This window comes from Lycium barbarum, chromosome 11 (genome assembly GCF_019175385.1).
Source record: "Lycium barbarum isolate Lr01 chromosome 11, ASM1917538v2, whole genome shotgun sequence".
NCBI classification, from domain to species: domain Eukaryota; kingdom Viridiplantae; phylum Streptophyta; class Magnoliopsida; order Solanales; family Solanaceae; genus Lycium; species Lycium barbarum.
Genome location: NC_083347.1, coordinates 4,812,652 through 4,819,000, shown reverse-complemented (window position 1 = coordinate 4,819,000; position 6,349 = coordinate 4,812,652).

The window sequence follows — 6,349 nt, the reverse complement described above, 5'->3', positions numbered from 1 at the left end:
ACCGTAACATGAGTTACGGACACCGTTACGGTCCGTAACATGAGTTACGGACCGTCGCTTAGCTCAAATTTGTCCGTTTTTCCAGCATTACTTCTCATTTCCGATCCTTAGTTAATCAACCCTATAAAACACAAAAATAACATAAGAAACAATATAAAAACACTTAAAATCAAGCACTATTTCTAGTTACAAAGGCATAAAATGTGCCAAAATTCACGGCATATCACTGGCCAACCTCTCGCACCTCCGCACTGAGGCATTTGCATCTCTCCGCATCACATGCCCAAACCATCTCAGCCTCGCTTCCCACATCTTGTCTTCCACCGAGGCTATTCCAACCTTGTCTCGGATGACTTCATTCCTAATCCTATCGCTCCTAATGTGCCCACACATCCATCGCAGCATTCTCATTTCCGCCACTTTCATCTTCTGAACATGAGATTTCTTGACTGGCCAACACTCCGCCCCATACAACATAGTTGGTCTAACCACCACTTTGTAGAACTTGCCTTTAAGTTTCGGTGGCACCTTCTTGTCACACAACACTCCGGAGGCAAGCCTCCATTTCATCCACCCTGCACCAATACGGTGTGTGACGTCATCATCAATCTTCCCGTTTCCTTGTATAATAGATCCAAGATACTTGAAACTATCTTTCTTCTATATGACCTGGGTGCCAAGCTTCACTTCCACGTCAGCCTCATGCACTATATCACTGAACTTGCACTCCAAGTACTCTGTCTTGGTCTTACTCAACTTGAACCCTTTAGACTCCAGAGTTTGTCTCCAAACCTCCAGCTTAGCGTTAACCCCGCTGCGAGACTTGTCAGTCAGGACTATGTCATCCGCAAATAACATACACCATGACACCTCACCCTGAATTTGCCGCGTCAATCCATCGATCACCAAGGAAAACTCTGAAGATACTCATAAAGTTATAATTAAACCATCAACTAGTAACCCAGGAAATAACATAGGTAGAATTGTTTGAAGATCAACTGGATTGTCGAAAGCCATGACCCTAGAACTTTCTCTCGTCTGATAAACTTTACAATCTTTGTCAAAATATTCTCAGTCACAAAAACACCCATCACAAATTGTTTACTTTTCAGTTTTAGTTTAGTACAACAAGCATCTTGATTTTCACTTTCTTGAATAGTTTCATTCGAATTTGAATTAGTTTAACAGTAGAATCTAAGTCTCTGTGGGATCAATATCTGGACTTAACAGTCTATATTACTTGTACGACTGCGTATACTTGCATGTGCGTTTGGGAGCAACAAAATTTTGGCGCCGTTGCCGGAGACTTAGAAAAATTTACTGTTTTTATAATTTGAGTTTGTTTTTCTATTCAAGTCTTTATTTTTTCGTTGTTCTACTTGTGTCACTTCAGGTTTCTCTGGTTTATGCCAAGCACTAGAAGTTCAAAAAAACTGTTAGTTGATCTTGATCCCGAAATCGAAAGAACTTTTCACAGACAGATAAAAATGGCTGACGAAGCAGCAAGACTTGCTCTTGAACAGGCAGAAAGGGATAGAAACAGAAACGGGGATGAACCGGGTGCAATGAACCGGGTGCAAGAGCAGCTGCAAGGGTACAAGAACAACAGATTCTTTTGTCCAGTTATGCTAGGCCTAGTCTAGCAACTATTGCTAAGGCTATTGTTAGGCCTGACATTACTGGAAATTTCGAGCTAAAAGAAGGAACAGTACGGCTGGTGCAACATACGTGCCAGTAAATGGGTAAGTCTAGTGAAGACCCGCATAAGCACTTAATGCAGTTCGTGGAGTTGAGCGAGAATTTCCAATATAGAGATGTTCCCGATGATTATGTGAAGCTGTCCTTATTTCCGTTCTTACTGATTAGCGAAGCAAGGGAATGGTTAACGAATTTGTCTGCAGGTTCTATCACTTCTTGGGAGATATTATCAAATAAGTTATCGACAGTTTTTTCTCACCCAAGAAAACAAAGGAGCTGCGAGAAAGAATTGCTAATTTCACTCAGAGAGACTCCAAATCTCTTCCACACGCTTGGGAAAGGTATAAGGGCTATTTGCGAGATTGCCCACATCACATGCAGCCAAAGGAGATCATTGGAAACTATTTTGTAGAAGGTCTTAACCATTAATCAAGGGCCTTGTTGAATGCTTCAGCTCAAGGGCAGATCTTAAACAAAACATATGAAGAGATGGAAGCTCTCCTCGAGATGATGTCGGAGGGTCACCATGAATATCATGAGACTAGCCGGGGGTTACCATAAAAAGCTGCTGGGGTTCTTCAAGTTGATGATGTTGCAGCTATTCGAGCTGCTATAAGCACTCTTACTAATGTTATGATGAGGGCGTTTCCTCAAGCTCAGCAGATTCAACCAGTCCAACATATTCAGCAGGCACCATGTGTAAGTTGTGGTGAGCCTCATGATTATAACAATTGTCCATTGAATCCAGAGTCTGTCTATTTTGTGGGGCAGCAGAATCGTGGTATTGAAAATCGGGAAAACTATTATGAAAATAATTACAACACCCCATTTGGGAAGCAGGATTTCCACAAGCGGAATAATTATCAGCAACTTTAAGCTCAGCCAGCTAGCAATTTAGAAGAGATGATGAAGTAGCTCATAGCTCAAAATCAAGTAACGCAACAGCAAAATCAGAAAATTCAGAGTGAGGTGCAGAAATCTATTCACGAGCATGAGCGTCAGATGGGGCAGATGGATCTTATGCAGAATGTCAGACCACCGTGTGCTCTTCCTAGTGATACTGATAAGAACCCAAAGGAGTGCAAGGCAGTCACCTTGAGGAATGGCAGAGAGCTTGAAGAAGTGCCTCCGAAAAAGAAGAACATAGCAGAGGCAGAACTTATCCCTGCTAAGCGAGCTGAACCAAAGCAGACAGTCGCAGAGCAATATGTAGAGAAAGTGGTTCGCCCACCCCCTCCCTTTCCACATCGATTTCAGAAACAGAAAGCAGATTCGGCTTGCAAGAAATTTCTTGAACTCTTAAAACAGGTACACATCAACATACCTTTGGTGGAGCTTTTGCAAGAAGTTCCAAAATATGCTAAGTATATCAAAGATGTGGTTGCGAATAAAAGGCGTTGGACAGAGTTTGAGACTGTTGCACTCACTGATGAGTGCAGTTCTAGAGTGAGGAGTAAAATTCCTCCAAAGTTGAAAGATCCGGGCAGCTTCACAATTTTGATTACTATTGGCAACATTGAAGTTGGGCTAGCATTGTGTGATTTGGGTGCTAGTATTAATCTGATGCCCACCTCTGTGTTCCGAATGTTGGGCTTGGGTGAGCCTAGGCCAACCACTATTACGTTGCAGCTGGCTAATTGATCTCTTGCTTATCCTGATGGTATTATTGAGGATGTTCTTGTGAAGGTAGGCTCATTTATTCTGCCGGTTGATTTTGTGATACTTGATTATGAGGCAGATAAGAGTGTTCCTCTCATCATGGGGAGAGGATTCTTGGCCACTGTTGATGCTGTGATCCGAGTGAAAGATGGGAAGATGTCCATGACGGTTGATGGACAAGAGGTGACTTTTGATGTGTTTAAAGCTACCAAGCTTCCAACCCATTATGAGGAGTTGAAGATGATTTCCGTAGTGGAGCCCGAGCTCACTAATGCTGAGTTAGATCACTTTCTAGCTTCGCGAGATCTTTTGGAGACAACTTTGGTGTGTGGGGAAGACTTGATGATGGCTGCAGAAGTCGAGGAGTGTCTTAGCATCCTTGACACTTCATGTGCTTATTTACGAGCAAAGTCATGGAAGAAGCCGAAACCATCTATTGAAGAGGCTCTAGTTCTTGAGTTGATGCCATTACCTCCTTACTTTCGCTTCACTTTCAAAGGTAGTGGAGACACATTTCCCGTAATCCTCTTTGCTTATTTGACTGATGTGCAGGTTGAACGTGTGTTACGAGTGCTAAGAGATCGAGTCCGAGCCCTTAGGTGGTCGATAGCTGATATTCGAGGTATTAGTAGCTCGTTTTGCATGCACAAAATATTATTGGAGGAAGACAACAAATCTAGTGTTGAGTGCCAGAGGAGACTGGACCCGATAATGAAGGAGGTGGTGAAGAAAGAGGTAATCAAGTGGCTTGACAGCTGCATTATTTATTCCATCTCTGACAGCAAATAGGTAAGTCCTGTACAATGTGTTCCGAAGAAAGGGGGCATGACTGTGGTAGAAAACGAGAAGAATGAATTGGTGCCCCGACGAACTGTTGAGGATATGTAGTGACTATTGCAAGTTGAACAACACCATCAGAAAAGATCACTTTCTTTTGCCCTTCATGGATCAGATGCTCGACAGATTGGCAGGGCACGATTATTATTGCTTTCTGGATGGCTATTCGGGTTACAACCAGATCATGATTTCACCTGAGGGTTAAGAGAAGACCACATTCACATATCACATATCCATATGGCACGTTTGCATTCCGGAGGATGCCTTTCGGTTTGTGCAATGCTCCAGGTACTTTTCAGCAATGCATGATGGCTATTTTCACCGATATGGTGGAAAAATATGTGGAGGTATTTATGGACGACTTCTCTATTTTTGGGGATTCTTTTGATGACTGCTTGAACCATCTTGATGCCGTGTTAGCTCGTTGTGAAGAAACGAACTTGGTACTTAACTGGGAAAAATGCCATTTTATGATTCGAGAGGGAATCGTTTTTGGGCACAAGATATCGAGCAAGGGAATAGAGGTTGACGAGGCGAAGATTGAAGCAATTGAAAAATTGCCACCACCCGTTTCAGTTCGGGGAGTGCGTAGTTTTCTTGGGCATGCAGGATTCTATCAACGGTTCATCAAAGACTTCTCTAAAGTTGCTAATCCAATGTGCAAGCTTTTAGAGAAAGATGTGAAGTTTGTGTTTAATAAAGCCTGTCTGACGACTTTTGATGAGCTGAAACGAAGGTTAGTGTCTGCTCCTATTATCATCGCACCCGATTGGTCTCTGCCGTTTATTTTGATGTGTGATGCAAGTGATTTTGTTGTGGGAGCTATCCTTGGTCAGAACAGGGACAAGATTTTTCATCCTATTTACTATGCCAGCAAGACACTTGATGCAGCCCAGATGAACTATACTGTCACAGAGGAGGAGTTATTGGCGGTTGTCTACGCCTTTGACAAATTCGGATCATATCTTATGGGAACGAAGGTGATTGTATACACTGATCACACTGCAATTCGTTATTTGTTTGCGAAGAAGGATGCAAAGCCGAGGCTTATTCGTTGGATGTTGCTGCTACGAAAGTTTGACATCGAGATTCTTGACCGAAAGGGCACAGAAAATCAGGTAGCAGATCATTTATTGAGATTGGAAGATAGGGAACATGTAGATGAAGCAGTGGAAATTAAGGAGACTTTTCCTGATGAACAACTCTTCGCTCTTCAATCAGCTGAGGTGCCATGGTATGCAGACATGGTGAACTTTATAGTAAGTGAGATTTACCCCCCTGGTGCTAATCACGAGAAGAAGAATCGGATTTTGCATGATAGTTGTTTCTATGTTTGGGATGAGCCCTATCTCTACAGGGTTGGCACAAATCAGCTGATCAGAAAGTGTATTCCAGAGGAAGAGGTCCCTGTAATTCTTGAGAAGTGTCACTCATCACCCTATGGGGGACATCACGCGGGTGACAGAACAGCTGCGAAGGTACTTCAGTCTGGGTTCTATTGGCCTACTTCGTTAAAAAATGCTCACGAATTTGCGAGTCTGCAATAGCTTCCAGAGAACCGAAAATTTCTCCAAGCGTCATGAAATGCCTTTGAAAGGCATCTTAGAGATTGAATTATTTGATGTGTGGGGTATCTACTTCATGGGTCCCTTCATACCGTCAAAGGGGAATAAGTACATATTGGTTGTTGTAGACTATGTCTCGAAGTGGGTGGAAGCCATTGCACTTCCCACCAATGATGCTAGTGCGGTGGCAAGATTTTTGAAAAAGAACATTTTTACAAGGTTTGGGACCGCTCGAGCCATCATCAGTGATCAAGATACGCACTTTTGCAATCGACTCTTTGATAAATTGTTGCTCAAGTATGGGGTGAAACACAAGATAGAGACTGCTTATCATCGTCAGATGAGTGGTCAAGTGGAGGTATCGAACAGAGAAATTAAGAGGATTTTGGAGAAGACTGTGAGCGTGAGTAAGAAAGATTGGGCACTGAAGCTCGATGATGCTCTGTGGGCATACAGAATAGCTTACAAAACTCCAATTGGCACATCTCCCTATAAGCTCGTCTTTGGTAAGGCATGTCATCTACCAGTTGCGCTCAAGCATAGAGCATATTGGGCAATAAAGAAGCTGAATTTAGACATGGTTCAAGCTG